Raw genomic sequence first — 20742 nt, forward strand, 5'->3', positions numbered from 1 at the left:
ACCTTATAGTTCAGTGCCTTCTTCCATTCCATCTGTGGCAAAAGAAGCCACATTCCTTCTTTCTGACTTTGGACCTTGTCAGCATATTGTTTTATCATCAGCTGACAGAATGATTAGCTTGTCAGCCTGCTTTTGGAGCCAGTCCTGGACATCTGGGGCTATGCTCTCCTTTCTCATCTTGAAGGGTATTTCAGAAAACACTTGTTATGCTTAACAGCTACCCTTGACCTTTTATAAAAACACTGTATAACAGACCAGAGCTTGTCCACTGCAGTAATAGTTCTAGCTTGTGTGAAATGGTTTGAGAACTGAAAAGTGAATGCTAAACTCTAGTAGCCCTGCTCAAAAGGTAATTCTCTCTCCTTCCCATTTTTGTCTCCTCCTCTTCACTTATTTTTTTTAATATCCCATATCTTAACTCTTTATCCCTCTGCATTAGGTGTCCCTTAACTAACATGTCCTCCATCCTCACCCTACTTCCAAGCTTCCTTAAAACTCAGATAAAATATTACCTCTTTCAAATGTCTTTCCAGGTCTCTGCTTTCCCCCCCCCCCTCACCTTCCCCCAGAGATTATCACCATGTTTATTTTGTTTTTAAATAGCTGTTTGCATGTTTTCTCTTCCATCAAAATATGAGTTCTCTGAGGACAGGTCTTATGTTTTCTTCTTTCATTGTATCCTCAGCAGTTATCATAGTGTCCAATATGAAGTAAATGTTTGCTAACTAATTAAAGATATGGACACTACAGCTATGGGTTGCCTGTGCTTCATACAATCAGTTGGCAACCTTTCTTCTTCTCCTTCCCAATTTTACTACTTCCTTTATGGTTATAGTCACTAAATAAGATTATCTATAATATGTGGAGGGTATTTTTCTTTGTGGAATCTTAGTATCACATCATCCAATCCTATCACTCCCTGAAGCCTAAATATTATCTACCAAGTGGCCAGCACGTTATGATCCAAAACCCTGTAAATGAAGCCTTCACTATATCCTTGGCAAATCTAGCTACCATCCAGCTCAGTAGTTTGTTTAAATGCCTGCTATTTTCAGAGTACAATTCCTTGTAGGATTTATAGTCACTGAACAGATATGTTTTCTTTATTAGGGGAAGAAGTTCTTTGCAGATCTCAGTCGTTTTTTGCCAAGGCTATCCCTGTTTGTGGTATGAGGGAAGCCCCTCAAGTCTACCTGAATTATATGTAGTGGCAGTTATCTTTGTGGGAGTATTTCTCCTCACCTGTCTCAGTGAGATCTTCAGAAGAGGTCTTTTCTGCCCTAGAACCATGGGGCTGATGTGGATGAAGACAAGCATTCATCAACTGCATAACCCTGTCCCCTAGTGACTATAGATCTCTGTAGGACCTCTGTAGCCAGGGAGATAATAAGAACATCATCAGTCATTGTATTCTCACATCCTGCTGTGGGTAGAAGAAACTGCATAAGAAGGGATCGCTGCTAGCCTGAAGCCTGGAAAACCCCAATAAGTTGTCATGGCTCTTAAAACCCTCAGGTTGTAATTCCCATTTTAATCCTGTGCCATGTAGCTCTATAGGACCTCTCAAAACCAGAAGATCTAAAGGCTTTCCAAAGCTCCTAGGATAGGGCTTAAGTGGCTGCTTGCAACATATATATCATCAAGTCTGCTACCAAATACCAGCTTAAAAAATACCCATTTCACTGAAACCAGCCTCCTGAGAGTTATTAAAGAAAAGATGGCCTTCCCCTGAAGTGACTGAATTACTTAAGGGGCCATCTTTTTAAGACTTGTGCTAAGGAATTAATCTTCCTACCTCTAATCTTTTCCCTTTTCTAATCTATTCCATGTACTGCAGCCAGGTTAATCTTCTGAAAACATTGCTTTAACCAAGTCATTCCTCAGTTCGAAAATAGTAACCATCTCATATTTATACAAGTTCTTGTTTATTTATACATTTATATATATTCCATATTCTATTTATTTAAAAGTTTTATAAATACTTCTTTGTTTGTGTTATCTTTTCTGCCTAGAATTTTATTCTTCCCATCTCTACCTGATGAAATTCTCATCTCTCAAGGGATGGTCCATTGCCACTTTTGTTTACCAGAAGTACTCCCTCCCTCTTTTCACCTGCTGCAACAATTATCATTTGCCCCAATCATGCAACACTAATTATAGTGTAGTATTATAGTTACCTATGTCATCTCTGCTAGTAAAATATAACTTCACAGAGGGCAGGGACAATTACTTGCACATCTTTTTGATACCCCACCCCCCAAAAATATCTTTAAAATATTTATTAAATGAGTAAGTGAACTATTAATCTGTAGAGAATTAATACATATATCTTTTCCTATCATGTGCCTAGTTAGCGTTCACACAAAATGCCAAATGGAGTTATACACTGCCATGCTATTATATTACATTATTATTCTTAAGATACAATATTAGCAATATCTTCAAATAAGAGTCTAATGTATCACCATTTTTCAAGTTGTGATTTTTCCAGAAGTCATTTCAGTACTGCTAATGTTTAATCTAGGACAGTCTAACAAATATTTTATTTGACAGATACTGTTATAATAAAGCATCTGCATAACTGAATGAATTCTCAACTTGAGGATAGGGGGTGCAGCAACATATGTGTGGAGTAGAGGGGACACCAATAGAAAGCAAAGTTTGTTTCTTGGCTTAGAATCTCATGCTTCTCTGTACTGCCAGCATTATGATTTATTTGCTGCTCACATTAGTCACTTTCATTGTTAAAATTCTTGCCTATTCTGTATTTAACCAGTCGTTTGTTGTTGTTAGTCATATTTTTAGTTGCATCCAAGGCTTTGTGATCCCATTTGGGGTTTTCTTGGAAAAGATTCTGAGTGATTTGCTATTTCCTTCTCCAGCTCATTATACAGATGAGGAAACTGAGGCAAACAGGGTTAAGTGACTTGCCTAGAATCACATAGCTAATAAGGTCAGATTTGAACTCACAGAGATGAGTCTTGCTAAATCCAGGTCTGTCAACTCTGTATACTGTGCCATCTAACAGCCCCCACTTAGTTTGCTTCTTTTAACATCTAACATGGATTGGATAATTTTTATGATTAAGTGAGAAATTCCAGTGAAGATGTCTTTTATCTCTCTGCGAAGACTGTAGTTGGTCTCAATTATTTTTTTTAATCTTCTCTCTTATATTTGCTTTTTATTTTCCTAATAAAATAATTACCAATAATAAGAGTGATAGGAACATCTTTAGTTAGTTGGCACAACGTCCATTTAAGCTATCTGCCCTATGAAAAACATTCCTTGTCCTACGTCAGTAATTCTGCAGGTTGCTATATTCAATTTTGCCTCAAATGCTAATAGTTGAGTGTACCATTTCTATTTTTGCATCCTTTTTTTTTTTTCTCAAGTTGTGCTGAAAGGAAATGGTGGCAATAACTACAGATGTCCCCAGCTCAATTTGGAAGATTTGACAGATGTGTCTGTTTTCTAATTCTTTTTTGTGTTCTCTGATGCTTAACCTCATAATGACAGGGAGCTCATGTCCTCAATCTGTCCCTTCACAAATCTGCAGGCCGAGAACTTTGTCCTCTCTGTTTCAGACTTCATTGAATAAGAGCCAATTTTCATTAATAGTCTATACACATGTGAAAAGTTTTATGTTATAATAATTTTATGCTGGTACAATGTTAATGTGAATACGTGACAGTATTAATTAACCCTGATTTGGGAGCCTTATAAAGTTCCTGAGCAGTAAATTCACTTACTCTTTAATAATAACAGGCAGGATTCTCAGCAATACAATGTTTCAGGATTGCTCTGAAGGACTGATGATAATAAATCCTATCTATCCCCAGAGACAGAAATAATAGAGTCTGATTACAAATCGAAACATAACTTTTTTTTTACTCTATTTTTCTTGGGTTTTTATTTGGTCTATGTTTTCTTTTACAACATGATTGCTATGGAAATGTGTTTTGCATGATCATACATGTAAAACATTTCAAATTGCTTGGCTTCTCAATGAGGAAAGTAAGGAGAGAAGAAGAGAATTTGAAAATCAGTTTTACAAAATGAATGTTGAAATTATTTTTATATGTAATTGAGAAAAAAATACTAAAATAATAATAACTAGCATTTACATAGCACTTTAAAGCTTGCAAAGAGGATTAAGTAATTTGCCCAGGATGATATAACTGCCTAATGTCAGGTAGGATTCAGCCCAGAACTTCTGGGCTCCATATCTAGCCTGCTACCCACCTTCCAGCTTATCTTGCACTATACCTATTCATACACAAGGATCACTGATAAAATATGCAATAATAATTCTGTCATATTAATGCATTGTTGGTGGAGTTGTGAAATGATCCGACCATTCTGGGGAGTAATTTGGAACTATATCCAAAGGACTAGAAAATTGTGCATACCTTTTGATCCAGCAGTTGCACTACTGGGTCTGTATCCCAAAGAGATCATAAAAGAGGGTAAAGGACCCACATGTGCAAAAATGTTTGTGGCAACCCTTTTTTTTGAGGCAAAGAAGTGGAAATTTAGTGGATGTGTATCAGCTGAAGAATGGCTGGACAAGTTATAATATATGTATGAAATGGAATATTATTGTTTTGTAAGAAATAATGAGCAGGATGATTTCAGAAGAGCCTGGAAAAAATTAAATGGTCTGATACTGAGTGAAGTGAGTCAAGTAAAGTGAAGTAAGAATCATGAAAACATTGTACACAGTAACAACAAGATTATGCGATATTCAACTATGATAGACTTGGTTCTTCTCAACAGTTCAAACCAATTCCAATAGATTCAGGATGGAAAATGCCATCTAACCAGAGAAAGCATTATTGGAGACCTTTTGTTTGTTTTTTTTCTTTCTCGTGTTTTTTTTTCCTTTTTTGGTCTGATTTTTCTTACACAACATGACAAATGTGGAAATATGTTTAAAAGAATTGCATATATTTAACCTTTATCATATTGCTTGCTATCTTGTGGAGGGGGAAGGTAAGGTAAGGAAAGAAGAAAATATGGAACACAAAGTCTTATAAAAATTAATGTTGAAAACTTTCATTATATGAATTGAGAAAATAAAATACTATTCAATTTTTTTTTAGTTTTTTAAAATAACCTCTGTCATAAAAAATTTGCTTACAATGTAAGTCAGCATTAGAAGTCATCTGCCTTATAATAAATAAGCATAATCTGTGATTCATAAGTAGCTTATCAGTATACAAAAGCCAGGAACTTTGGGAGAAGGAAAAAAATGTGTTCCTCATGCTTAAACAGTTCTTGTCATGTTACTTTTAAAATCAAATTACATCCATTTTTAAAATTTTAATAGTATTCTATTTTTCCAAATACATTCGAAGATAGTTTTCAACATCCAATGTTGCAAAAAACCTTGTGTTCCACATTTTTCTGTCCTCTCCTCTATTCCCTCCCCAAGACACCAAGAAATCCAACATAGGTTAAACATGTGCAGTTCTTTTGTACATATTTCCATAATCATCAAGCTGCACCAAAAAAAAAAAAAAAAAAAAAAAAGTTGGAACAAAAATGGAAAAAAAGCATGAGGAAGGAAAAAAAAAAAACAAGCAAACAACAACAATAAAGAAAAGATGAAAATACTATGCTTTGATCCACTTTCAGTTTCCATAGTTCAGATGGTTATGAATGCCACAGTTCTATTGGAATTGCCTTAAATCATCTCATTGTTGAATAGCCAAGTCTATCACAGTTGATCATCACATAATTAATCTTGTTACTGTATACAATGTTCTCTGGGTTTTGCTCACTTCCCAAAATTTGCGTAAGTCCAAAGGCTTTCCAAAATAGTTGCATCATTTCACAGCTATACCAACAATATCTATCATTCCACAATTTCTCCAACATTAACTGTTGTCATTTTTTTTTTTATCATTTTTGCTAATTTAGAGTTTGGGGAAAACCACAAGGTACCTTCCTATGTTGCAATATAGTCCCATAAAAGAAGTATTTACCTGGAGAAAAGATATCAGTGAGTTCTGTCTATAATTTCCTCTGTCCATCTCTTCACTGTTACCTCTACCAGATTTCTGTCATCATCCCTATCTCTATGTCTATTTAAAGAGAATTCTTGTACGGGTCTTTCTGTTGTCATCTGTTGTTGTTGTCCCCATGTGCTGCATTTTTTCACTCCTACATTTTTGTTGTTTGGAGTGTTTGAGAAGCAAATAATCTCTTCAGTTCCTATTTTCTTTCTAAAACAGTTTCAAATTCTTCTTTATCATTGAATATTCATCTTTTGTCCTGTACGATTAAATTCAGATTTGAATGATATATCACTCTCAACTCATCCTGAGCACTACAGCTCTTTGGAACACATTATTGCATTCCCTCCTCTTTTTCTAGTGAGTACAAAATAGTTTTTCATTATTCTAATATATTTGAAAGTCTTTCTCCTGATGACTGACAAAACTTGTTGTTTCTAAATTGAATAGTTACATTTAACCACTATATGACTTTGCAGCCTTTGGGTTTTTCCTGGAGACATTTTGTCAATTCTTTCCACTGGAACTTCATTTTCTGTGTTCAGAAATTCTGGGCAGTTCTCTTATACTATTTCTTTCTTTCATTATGACATTAATCATTTTTGTTCCATTCTATACTTCTGGGAAACCTATAATCCATAGGATGCTTCTGTGCATCCTGTCTCCAAGATCTTTATGTTTTAATTGTATGTTTAGTTTCTTTTAATGTTACTTTTTTTGTCTCTCTTCTAGGTTTTCCTTCCATTATGTGTATTCCCAATCTGTTCTCTTTTATTTCTTTGGTGAAGCTTGCCATTGTACATTCAAGTTTTGTATTCTGTTATTTTTCCTGTACGGACATAAATTCTGCTGTCAGTAATTCTCATTTTTCTTTTAAACCACTCAGGAACAGCATTTTGTGGTTCCATGTTCTCCTCAGCTTGCACAGGGTCCTTTGTCTTATCAAGTATCAGATGTCTTTCCTTTATTTTGTAGTTTTTATTCATAGATGCTTGGGTTCATTTAGTTGTGGAAGCCATGTTTCCTTCTGTTGTTGCTGTTTTTCCTGTTGATCAAAGACTTTGAATTTTCTTTAATACTTTCAGTCTTTTTTTTTTCCTCCTTTACTTTGTATATATTTACTTCCTGACTTCATTCTCTTTGATTATGGTTTCCTTGGAGGCAGGATACCAAAGCATCTGGGCCTCCTCCAACACTGGACTGCTCACCTAGGTCTCTCCTGTAACTTTTGGCTGATCAAAACTGGCCACAGCTGGGTGCTGTGTTCTTTTTTTCAGGTATGGTGGAATGCTTCACAGCCCTCCACCTCCAGATGTCTTTTCCTGGTGAACTGTTCTGCTCCCTCTATTCTTCAGTTCTCTGACTCTGCACTAGCCATCGGTGTCTGTTCAAAAGAGAAAAGCAACTTTGAAGTCCTGAGGCTTCCAAGTTACAGACCCAGCAGGCTCTTGCTTCTACAGGGCTATGGCCAAGTTGGCTTTTGAGACTTGAGGAAACCACCAAAGCCTAGAGCTAGGGTGTCTGCAGCACTGGTAAGAGGGAGGCAGGACTGGGGGGGTAGGGTCCTGTCCTTTGGTCTGTAAAGCAGCCTTGCTTTCATTAGAAAGAGAAATGGAGAAAGTGTGCTGAGTGAATGTGAGGTCCTGGGTTGGGAGTTTTGCTGTTTCATTTGATTTTTGTTTTTGTTTTTACTTTTTGGATTGAGTGTACTAACCACAGACAGCTGAACCTACTTTATCTCTGTCACATGATCTCTATTTTGGACAGGTATAAGAGGTCATGGGACTCAGAAAATGTCTAGTCTATCATCTTGTTGCTCATGTGAGAGTGAGTATAGGGTTTTATTGAGTCATCAAGAATACATCATCTACTAAAACCCTCAAATATTTTTCAGATGAACTACTATTTAGCCTCATCACCCTATCTTTTACCTGTGAAGCTGTCTCAATCCTGCAAAGTAGGAGCAATTATTATCCCCATTTTATAAATAAGGAAACTGAGGCAGCCAGGTTAAATGACTTGTCAAGGTTACACAGCTAGTAAATGTTAGAGGCTGGATTTGCTCTCATGTCTTCCTAACTCCAAGCCCAGCATTCCCTGTCCTACCCAGCTGCCACATGTCCATAAGATGGGGCTGATCATCTCCCAAGACTTGGCAAGCCAAATGACTACCATTTACTTCTGGTAATTCATGTGTGCACATAAAATGCTGCCAGATGGAACCTAGAAAGCAGGGGGGAAAAAATTATATAAAGTTTTGGCCAAGAAACGACCTGAGGCAGAGAGGGTCTTTTCCTTACCAATGCTCATCATAGACAAGGGCTCCAGAAGAGAAAAAGAGATTTGGGGAATAAACAGTTGGTACGTAGATGTATCTGAGAAAGGGAATTTACAACTTAGAATATTTATCAGGACAACAGGCTCTTAGCCAAAGATTATACCTTGCAAAGGTATACCTTGCAAAGACTGGTCAGAATGTCTTACAAAACAAAACAAAACAAAACAAAACAAATATATATATATATATAAAATATAGGAAAAGGAGAAAATTGCTCATGTATATGTATATACACCACACAAAATAGCAGAGATCATGGAAGAAAATTATTCAGACACAATTTATGCAATATTTATACAAGCATTTCTGCCTTGAGAGGAGTTCAGACTAGAAGAATTGATGCTACTAATCAGAAGGGTCTCTGACCCAAGAAGTTTCCAATTTCACTTTACAGTAATTGTGAATTAAATGACAAAATTTCAAGCTAAGAAATTAAAGTTAATTAAAGCTAAGTAGTTTAAGTTTGGAGTTTTGGATTTACTCACACAAAACTTTTAAATAATGCTTCCTCATATAGAAAACCTCTTTATAATGTCTGTTACTCCCTTTGTGACTACTTTTTCTTTAAAAAAAAAAAAAAAAAAAAAAGTTCTTAACTTTTTTTGAATCATGAATCTCTTTGATACATGTTGTAAGAGCCTGAAGATCCCTCTAAAAAATATATTTTTTAAATAATTGAAAGAAATTCTGAATTTCAGAAGTTAATGAAATAAGGATATAATTTTGTTTGTTTTTTTCCCATTCTAGTTCACTCACGCATCCTCTAAAAATTTATCCATAGGTCTCATCAATCCTTGGTTAAGAAACCTTGCCCCAAAGATTCTCTTTTCAAACTGATCAAAGGTGAACAAATTGAACTAAGTAAAAAAGATAGTTATACTCTATTTGTTCATAGCCTATCAGTAGTTACTTTAGTTTCTGAGAATTTAGATCCTTCCCTTAGGTCTTTTCTTCAAGAGAGATTGATTAGGTCTTTGATTTAAACGAGATTTAGTACTCTAGTTTACTGTGCTAATTATTTCCTAATATTTTAGAACTAATATAGCCTTAATTCTATTTGCTAATTTAAGCTTAATTACAACTTGTGATATAGGCAGCAAGATAATGTAGAGCACAGAACTTGAAATCATGAAGACCTGAATGCAAATCCAATTTCAAATATTTCCTAATTGAGTGATCCAAACAAATCACTTAACTTCCAACTCAACTATAAAATGAGAAAAATAACAGCAACTATCTCCTATGGTTGTTGTATGGATTGAGATGAAAGAAAAACCAGAGAGAAATAATTTCTAGATAATTAATAATCAATTTGAGTAATTAGACTAGCAAATACTCGGTCAATTGAGGTCAGTGGTTCTCTTAGCAACCAAAGAACTGCATAGAGGCTGCTGAATGTTTTAAGTATTCTTAGAAATGGGGGTATCTCTGAGGGTGAAAACCAGTTCTGATTAACAATTAATATGAAAATATGAGAATGAATCTAATAATAAGAGATGTTTTTTTTCTAATGAGGCTATGATTGATCATGTCAACTCTTAGACAAAGAATCATTTTTCTTAGGATCAAATGAGACAATATTTGTAAAATGCCTACCACATAGTAAGCACAGAGAGTAGGTGTCATGTAATGCTGATTAGTTCACTGTAAACAATAGAAATTATAAAAAGTTGATAACTCTACACAAATGCACAAATAGGGATACTCAAGAAGACAAACTCTCTAATGTAGAAAGGCAGACTTGATCTCATAGATACCACTAGGATCTGAGAGAAAGAAACCTATGATTGAAACATATCTCTGGAAGATTTAATAGTTAGAAAGAAAAAGGGTTTAAAAAGGGAGGGGCTAGCAGAGTAGGACTGTGTATTAATAAGATTTAACTTATACAATAAGTTTAGAAATCAGAATGGGTTAGCCTGGTAGATAGTATTTAGGCAAAGCTCAATGGAGATATCAGTTGTCATTGAAGATTATATAGATAAGGTAAAGAAAAGTTCAAGAAAAGAGAAAAGAAAAGAAGTTCAAGAAAACAAGTTACAAGCTGCCAGTCATTATACAGAAGTAATCAGAAACTCCCATTATCAACAAAGCCCCATAGACAGCTTTCTCTGTCAAAAGCAAAGTAGATAATAGTCTCCTGACTTGCCTCAATGATAATTTCATTCTTCAAAAGGTAAAAGAATTAACACGGGGAAAAATCTGCCCTCATATGATTCTTACCAGAGAAAGGAACTAGTTGCTAGGTTGAAAATTATAAGCCTAGTAGGAAGGGTTCATGCCATCTTAAAATTTATAATTAAGAAAGAAATGAAAGCTAGGCATATTCTGACTCTCATCCTAAGTTTGGGGAGAGTTGCTTTAAAGTGTTTAAGGAAAAGTTAAGGATTTTATAGCCTAAAGTTCTACTGTGAGTCAGCCTAGGAGAGAGAGGAAGGGATCAAGAATAAAAATCTGAATTTATAATAAAAATCTGAATTTATTCAGACAGAATAAATGGGAGTACCCATGAGTAAAAAGGGGAGTTGTCTGAAATTAAAAAAAAAAAGTGATTGTCTAATAAAGACAATTAGATTATAAAAGACATTTTCATAAATGAGAAGGATAAAAGTATGGCCCAATTCTTCTAAGAAGAATTATCAAAAATGCTAAAACTGCAAATGAGCAAAAACTGACAAGGAAAACCAAGGTTTACCAGGAGAGATTTTATGGCTGTTGTTGTTTGAGATCTCTTATGAAAAAGAGGGAAAGCAAATAAAACAAAAGCTCCTGCCATACATGATGAAGGGACAAGAATATCAGAGAATGAAGGAGAGAAGACATACCTATCTGTCCCACTCTTAAATTGCCTCTGTTTTCTCTGACAAGGAGAATAGTCTTTGGACTGGAAAGAAATGGCTAATAGCTACCTTCGTTTCTCCAAGAACAAGTCAGGTCAGCCTTTTGTCATTTTCTTCTTTGGTTAGGTGTCTAAACTGGAAGATCAAAGGCATGCTGTAGATATACTTTCCTTACATTTTTGCAACGTATTTGACAGACATTTTATTGACATTTTATTCTCATGGAAAAAAAGAATTGTGTCCTAAGCAATAATACAATTAAAAAGATTCAAAATTGCTTAGATTTAAAGGAACTATTAATAATTTCATGAATGCTATCCACTTCCTGACCAAAAAATGATAGACTAAATATACCACATTTTTTTGTACATGGCTAATGTGGGAATTTGTTTTTTCTTGACTGTACATATTTGTTACTTGGGTTTTGTTTTTAAGGGGAAAATTAGAAAATGAAAAAAATCATTAAAAAATTATAAAAATGATGGTAGTTGTAAAAAATTAAATTAAATTTTTAAAAATTCTTTGTTAGCTTGGAAGTTCTCCAGAAGAGTACTCCAGGAATTTGTGCTTGGTCCTTGTTAAAATTCTTGTCTTTGACTTAAATAAAGGCAGATGATACAAAGCTGGAAGAGATAACTAACAAAGTAGATAATAGTATTCAAAAAGATCTTGGCAGACCAGATAGAATATTGGACTGAATCTAATATAACCAATATGATATAATGGAAATGTGCTGGATTTAGAGGCAGAGGTCCTAGCGCTACCATGTAAAATCTGTATAATCTTGGGCAGGTTACTCTATCTCTGGACCTCAATTTCCCTATTTATAAAATAAAGATTTTGATCTAGATGTTCTCTGAGGTCCCTTACAGCCCTAAAGTCTTGATCCTATGATAAGATAAAATTTAATAAGGATAAATGTAAAATCTTACAGTTGGGTTTGAAAATACTTAATTTGGGGCAGCCACGTGGCACAGTGGATAGCCCTGAAGTCAGGAGGACCTGAGTTCAAATCTGAACTCAGACATTCTGACCTTAACCCCAGCAAAAACAAACAAACAAACTTAATTCACAAAAGTAAGATGGAAGATAAGTAGATAGCAGTTCACCTGAAAAACAGATGTGGGAGATTTAGTAGATTTCAAGAGTAGTAGTAAATGATATGGCAGTTTTTTTAAAAATCCAGTACAATCTTTGACTACATTGAGAAACATAGTGCCCAAGACTAGGGAGGTGATTATAGATAATGCTGCTGTGATCTGCCTTAGTCAGACTATATATCTGGAGTAATGTGTTTAGTGCCTAATTCCAAAGGGCAGCAACCAATCGGAAAGTATTTATTAATTATTATGTGTTAAAATTATACTAAGCACTTAGGATACAAAGAAAGGTAAAAACAGTCCTTGCCATCCAGATCATATTCTTAACATGTAAATAACTATATGCAAGATATGTACTATAACTGGATGGAAGATAATCTCAGAGGAGAAGGTAAAAATAGATGGAAAGAGTAGGAAAGCCATCTGAATAATGTGAAAAGAATCTTCTAATCTTGAAGGAAGCTAGTAAATGGAGGTAAGAGGGAGAATATTCCAGAGATAGGGGAAAGTCTGTGCATTATAAGATACGAAATGTTATGTGTAAGAAATAACAAGTAAGGGCAGTGTAGGTGAAAAAAGCTATCTTGATTATGAAAAGGGGGGAAAAAAATAAGAAAACTTGAAAGATAAGAATGAGTCAGGTAATAAAGAGCTATAAAAGCCAGATGGTTTTATATCAGATTCTCGAGGTAATAGGCTACCAGAGTTTATTAAGGTGAATGGAAGGACCCCACATGGTCAAAAGTATAGATAAAAAGCTTTGGCAGCCGAATGGAGGATGAACTGGACACAGACGAGATTCAAGGTATGGAGATCAATGGGAAGAATGATGACCTGAACTACAGAAGTGAAGACAGTGAAGCCGAATGTATGGAAGGGAGAAAAGCAACTTTTGGTGAATGGACTCAGGTACTCTGGTGACATAGGAGAATCTCAGCACACAGGGCATGGGTAGGAGGTAGGATTTCAAGAGCAGTAGTAAGGGGTATGCATGGTATGCTTGAGGAAAGACAAGGAGCCTTGGGACACCTCTGTGGAGAAGCAGAGTGGCAACCTTGCTACAGAAAGAGCCCAGGTGAAATGTACGTGGTTGTGCCACATGAGAATTTGTTGAATAACCTTGCCATGAAGAAAAGAAGCCATAAGAGGAACAAAGCTCTAACATGGAAACAGGATGCAACTTATGCTACTTTCCTCAGAAAATGGAACTATTAACAATGTGTGGAAGTTACAAAAAGCCAAATTTGGGCTTATTTTGAAAGAAAATTTCCTCATAATTAATTAGAGCTATCCTCAGGAGGAACTGGATCTTACTCTGGCTCCTACCACTGGAGATCCTCAAAGACTGAGTAACCATTTTTCAATGACATACAGAACAAGGGTTCTTAACCATTTGGAGGAGTCTTGCATAAATCTCTTTGCTAGCTCGTTGATGCCTAATGATCCTTTCTGATAATTGTTTTTAAATGCATGAAATATATAGAATTATTAAGAAAACCACTTATATCGAAATGCTCTTAACAATTTTTTTTTTAATTAGCCAGGGCAGCTGGGTAGCACAGTGGATAGAGCACCAGTTCTAAAGTCAGGGGGACCTGAGTTCAAATAAGGTCTCACAACCTTAACACTTCCTAGCTGTGTGACCCTGGGCAAGTCGTTTAACCCCAATTTGCCTCAGTGCAGAAAAAAAAAAAAAAAAAAAGGCTAACACACCACAAATTCATAGACCTCAGATCAAGAAGCCCTAATTATAGAAGGAATTCTGATCTATGAGTTAGACTAGATGCCTTCCAAGTACTTTTCCAATTCTTATGATTCTGTGAATCCTTGGACATCGACCGGCATTAGAATTAGGATATGGATCGATCCAACAAGTATTAACCATGCTAACGACTGATGCAAAGATATAGGACATGCTCTCTGCCTTTAAGAAATTTACAATATAATTAGAAATATAAGCATAATAAAAAGTATGCTGCATGGCTTAAGAGAGATAATAGAAATGTCATGGTCTCTATTGGGGTTCACAGTATAGTAGACAAATCATTTTACCTCTCTTTGTAAATATAAAATGAGAGTATTGTTCACAAAGTTGACATAAAGACACTGCTAAACTTAAATGTACATAGATAGAAAATGTTACTTATTCTGTCAAATGTTGCCACTGTTTTTTTTTTTTTTATTTTTCAAAGGAGCATGCTATGACAGGGTATATATCTTGAAATAATGAGTATTTTTTTAAGTGTCCATAAAAACTCATGTATAAAGTGTCTTAAATTTTTATTATTATTATTTTTGTTATTAATAGAAAGAAAGATCAGAATTGGCTATGGGCATCCAGAAAGGTCTCATGGAGGAGGTGGCATTTGAGCTGAACCTTGAAAGAAGATTAGAATTTGAACAGGTGTTGAATGTGACAATGCTTTCCAGTCATTAAAAAATGGTGTGAACAGAATTATAGAGACACAGAAAGGCAGGATGAGTTTGGCCACAGCATCACTATGGAGTACATAATAACAACACAATGTTTAAACAGTAGAAAGGTCAAGCCTTGAGATAGGCAGCTCTGAGCTATAATATAACTAAAGCCCGTCAATGTCCACACTAACTCCAGCTCCAATATGATGACCTCCTACAAGCAGGTCCCTATGAGCAAGCTGTCTAAGGAAGGGAAAACCAGGCCAGATTGGAAAAGGAGCAGGTCCAAGCTTCTTTGCCGATCATCGGGGAGATTGAGTCTTGATGACTGCCATACTTCCAGTCTGAGTGAAATAGGAAAATCCAATCCCAAACTTCTTACCCTTTCCACCCCAAAAAAGGAAAGAAAGAAAAGCACTTGGAGCTATATATCAGACTTGGAAATGTCTGTATTAGTCCTGTTCTAATTAAGTCAGATGTTTAAGGAACAATGTAATATAGTGAATATAATGACAGACTTGGATCAGAAGACTCTTGCCTCAGACATTCAGTCAGAATATTCATGTCATGGATATTCAGTCAGAAGCAAATCACTTAATCACTCAGAACCTCAATTTTCCTTATCTGTAAAATGTGCTTGCACAATCTATGTCCCAGGAATATTTTGAGGAAAGTACTTTGCAAACCTTAAAGTACAGTGTAAATGTGATTTATTATGAAAAGTACCAAAAGAATTCATAGAATATGAAAATTATTAAGGAACCTTAAAGAATATAAAACTTATTTTTACATTAAGCAATTTAAATGATGATGCTCTAGAAACTGTAAGACATAGTAAAAGTAACTTCACAAAATTACAGTTTTAGAAAGAAACCTTAAAAATTGTTTTGTCCACGCTTGTAATTTTATAAGTGTGGAAATCAAGGCCCAGAGAAGTGAAATGATTTGTCCAAGATCATGTGCCTAGTTAGTAGCAGGACCAGACTAAAATCCAGATCTCCTAACTCTAAGAAATCAGAGTCCTTTCTATTACACAAAACTATTTCTCCCTTGCTTGGTAACATTTCTGAACTAGCTTTCTGGGCCTATAGTATGATGAAAATATAGATAGGAAAAGAACAATCATCAGATCCAAATACTCTTTTTCTAAGATTTGCGAATTCAAAACTGACCTAGTTTTCTATTTTAAAGCGTACGATATTTTTAAATTTTTCCTTTCTTCAAAAGGATGCATTTATTTTAACTATAAGTAGAATCAGGTAAAGAATCCAAGTTAAAAATAAGCTATGACAGAGTTCTAGTTAATAATAGCTTTGTGAAAAGGCACAGAGGAACCTAGCTCTCCCACATCTTAGTTCAACACAATAAGCATTTATTAAGCACTTTTATGCCAAGTGGTATGCTAAGTGCTAGGAGTACCAGCCAAAAGGAAAAACATCCATGCTCTCAAGGAGCTTGCATTCTAATAGGTGAAGATGTCACATAACGGGAGCTAAAAAAGGCAAGGCAAGAGGGAAGATTAGAGAGAAAGGTACCACTTGTGTAGGGGAAGTGTCAAAGTACAGAAAGTCTAAGGCAGAACCAGGAAGGATTTAAAGTTTGGCTGGCCAGTACCTTTCCTCAAAGTGGAGGACTTGGAAGAAACCATTAGGAGAAGTGGCCAGCATGGCAGAGGGTTGTTCCAGAGTGAGGAAGCACTAATGACTAAGGGAAATTGCAGGATGCCGTGGCAGCTGGGGCAGTTTGGCAGAATCCAGAAAGTCATAAGCAGAGGCAGGAGGAGGATGAAAATTATCCAAGTGTGACATCAAAAAACCCTCAATGATTCTGAGATAACAAGAAACATCAAAACAAAATCAAGTTGGGGGGTGGTAAAATATATATACATACATAGGAAACTGAAGTAAACAGGGTTCATTGACTTAGCCAATGTCACATAACTAGTGAGTGTCTTTGGCCAAATTTAAACTTAGGAAGATGAGTCTTCCTGATCCAGGCTCAGCATTATCCACTGTACTACCTAGCTGCTCTCATCTAAGAAATAGGTCAAAAGAATTTAAGAATCATTGGAATCCCTAGAAATCTCAATCAAGAAAAAAAGTTTATGTATCATGGCACATTTGAAAAAAAAAATCATGAATAAAAACTACCCAGATTTAGCAAAACCAGAAAGCAAAGTAAAAATAGAATACTACCAGTCACTTGAAAGAAACCCTTGAAATAAACCCCAAAATCAAACTCCAAAGAGTCATAGCCAAAACCCAGAGCTCTTAGGTCAAAGGAAAATAATGTTTCAAACAGCCTGGAAGAAACCATAGTCAGGATCACACAAGATTTGGTAGCAATCATAATAAGGAGAGAAAATCTAAGAATAAAATATAAATACTTACTGATTAGAATAACTTATCCTGCCAAACTGAATACAATCCTTTAACAGGATTGAGGGGAAATGAAATTTCCTTTAATAGAATAGGAAACTTTCAAATACTACTAATGAAAAGACTAAGAGAAATTTTGAAATGCAAAACATAGAGGAGTCCAAAGAAACCTAAAAGAAAAATACAGTTGATCATTTGGAAGGACCTAAAAAAATATATATTAAGTACTTACATTCCAATGAGAGAAGATAAAAGGGACTCTTCAGAGGGCTATCATTTTCAAGACTTCCTGGGAGAATTAAATAAGATTAAAAAGAGAGAGAGAAAAGAAAAGAAAATGAATAATAACCAGTGATCAAGATCATTGTTAAAATTTAAAAAAAAAAAAAAAAAAAGAGAAAAGAGATAGTCTAGTGGAAGAAAATCACTTCAATTATAAAATAATTAGTGTTGATCACATCCCTTTTATTTCACCAATTCCTTCAATATAAAGAACAGAACAGAGCAGCAAAAAGAGAATGTATAGAGTGTGTACATACATACATATATACATATGTGATGTATATGTATTTAAAACATGTGATATGTATATATATGGAGTGCACAATAATCATAACTATAAATATGAATACAATGATCCTACCATATACCAAACAAAATATATTTTGTTTCAAATAAAACTCAAAAGAACAAGGGTAACATCTTAGATGAAACAGTAGTGGAAAAAAATAGAATTAGGAGAAGGACAATGAAATTACATTACGCTTAAAGACACCATGGGCAATGAAGTATCAGTTCTTTAAAAATATTCACTAAATGGCATAACATTTATTTGCTTGGAGTAAAAGTTAGTTGAATTGTAGGGAGAAATAGGTGGTAAAATTATAATAAGTGGGGGCCTCAGAATAGCCTAGGGATTCAATATATCCTTCTCAGACCCTAGACAGATCTAACAAAAAGATAAACAAATTAAAAATCTAAATATGACTTTGTAAAAGTTAGAGATTATAGAGCTCTAGTTACTGAATGAAAAAAGAAAAGGAAAAAAATATATATTCTCAGCTGAACATGGCATCTTACAAAAATTGGCCCTGTCCTAGAACATAAAAACTTCAAAAACAAAGACAAAAAAACCAGAATTGGGATTAAATATTTCATTTGCTGACCACAATACTGTATAAGAATTATAATAAGAACCATGAAAGAAATAATTCAAATCTTAAATTAACTAATTTAACTTTAGTTAGTAAGCCATAGAACAAATCATAAGAACAACTCATCATTTTATCAAAGGAAGTAACAAAATAATACAGCATACCAAAATTTTGCAGTGTAGTCAAAGCAGTCAAAAAAGGGAAAATTTTTTCCTAGTAATTTCATCAATAAAATGGACAAAGGATAGATAAATGAAAGTAAGCATGCAATTTTTGAAAAATAGACATTTAGAAAACTCCAGCTAAGCACAAAAATAGAAACTCTGAAAATCAAAGAACTTAAACAAATGTAAAATAAAAGCATTAAACTGATAGATTAAACTGGGAGTTTTTTAATTAATAGGCTAGAAAAAGTATTAACTAATCTGAATTTTTAAAAGGAAAACCAAAATACTAACAGAAATAAAAAAGAATTCACAAAAGAAAAAATTATTAGAAACTATTTTACCCAAAATACTGAAACTTTAATATTTATAAAAAATAAAATATCCAGAATTATAGAGTCAAAAATTAATAATTTAGCCTGTTTTCAGAAAAAGAAACTGAACAAGTCATAAAGAAATTTCAAAAGAAAAACCCCTGGAGCATTTGGATTTGAAAGTAAATTCTAGGAAACACTCAAAGAACAATTAGTTTCACTATTACATAAATTGTTTTTACTTCCAAGGAATATTACATGATCTTGAAACTGATGGAAGACATCTGTCTATAAACAAACTTATAAAGTAGTGTTGGTCTACTCAATCAAATGTCTTTTTTATAATCAAGAGTATGTCCAGTGGGATCTGATATTCTCTACATCATTCACTTCAGGTAGAGATGTGGTCCATTGTTGAATATCCCTTGTGAAAGCCTGCTTGATCCCTACCAGTACCCTTCTTGAAAAGGACTATTGTAGATCTCCTCATAAAAAATTTGTAAAGGTGGGAGTTTGATGTTTGCTCTTGGAGGCAACAGGAAGCTACTCAAATGTATTGAGTAGGGCTGACTTGGTAAGACCTGTACTTTAGAAAGATCACTTCATGGGCTGAATGGAGGATGAATTGGAATGGGGAGAGACTCAAGGCAGGCCAACCCCCCAACAGGCTAGTGCAGTAATCCATATGTGCGTGATATAGGCCTGTACCAGTGGTGTCAGTCAGGCAGTGTCAAAGGAGGGCATGTTCTAGAGATGATGTTGCAGAAGCAAAATTGATCGACCTTTGGCAACAGATTGGATGGGATGGAAAGGTAGCAAGGATGATTAAGATGAAATTGTGAGACTGAGGAACTGGGAGGATGATATTACCCTCTCCTATAACAGGGCAAGTATCAGCATAGAGACAGTAATTAAATCCACGTAAGCTAATGAGATCACCAAGGAAGAAGCCCAGGACCAAATCTGTAAGCACCTGCCATTGGAGGGTGTGTTCTGGACAATTATCAGGGATGGAAGTTCTTCCAGGATATGGAAAACAAGGATATCTTTATAAGCAATAAGGAATGATCCAGTAGACAAGAAGAGATTGGAAATATGTGATAGAATAGAGATTACAGAGGGATCAGACTGTTGAAAACAGGATGGATGGTATCACTCAAATAGATAGAAGGGTTAGTCTTGGCAGAGGGCAAGGCTACCTCATCATGTGAGACAAGGGCGAAAGAGGAAATAGATGCAAAAGGCAAACAAGTGATAGGAGATGAGAAAAAAGGGGAAAGGGAGAACTTATCAAAGCATGCCTCAATTTTTTTCTGTAAAATATGAGTGTGGATTTCAACCTGGGGGAGAGGGGATGGGAAAGACAGCCATAGGAGGCCTCTCTGCAGCAAGGCAGACTTTTTACACCTTCCTAATGGACTCAACACCTCACTTGCCACAGCTGCTTTCCAAACCTTTCACCCTTCTTACCCCTCCCGTAGCAACTCCTACTTTTTCAACTGAGAACCTCCCCTCATGTGTCAATGAAAAAATTGAGACCATTCCCTTAAAGCTCTGTCCTCTCCTCCTCGCTCATACTATCTCACAGAGATGTCTCCTGCCAGTCTTTCCTCTGCAGACCTTGTCACATACTCCTCATTGCCAAGGCAAAGTTTTGTAACATGTACAACCAATCTTTTCCCGGTCCCTCCAGCATCCCCACTCACTAAGTCTCTCCCAGTGTACCAGATGCTTCCCCACTGCCCATCCACATGCCCATCCCTGGAACCCACTCATTCCCACTTCATGATCCCCTATCTTCTCTTACTCTTATGGCTGATCTCTTGAAAAGGTTTACCATAACTTCCCCCTCTTAGATTCAGTGTACTCTGGCTTCTAATGAATTCAAATGAAACTGCTTACTCCAGAATTATTGATGGTGATCTTCATTGTCAATCCTCATTTAACCTTTAATATTGTCATTTAGCCTCTTCCTCTCTGAGTTTTCATGACATTGCTTTTTCCAGGTTTTCCACTTTC

General features: G+C 35.3%; 1 protein-coding gene across 1 annotated transcript in view; it reads left to right on the forward strand.

Annotated features, from left to right (window-relative positions):
* The window catches only part of RBKS (ribokinase), a 135492-nt gene that overhangs the window by 93300 nt on the left and 21450 nt on the right, over positions 1 to 20742 (forward strand).

This window comes from Sminthopsis crassicaudata, chromosome 2 (genome assembly GCF_048593235.1).
Source record: "Sminthopsis crassicaudata isolate SCR6 chromosome 2, ASM4859323v1, whole genome shotgun sequence".
NCBI lineage: Eukaryota > Metazoa > Chordata > Mammalia > Dasyuromorphia > Dasyuridae > Sminthopsis > Sminthopsis crassicaudata.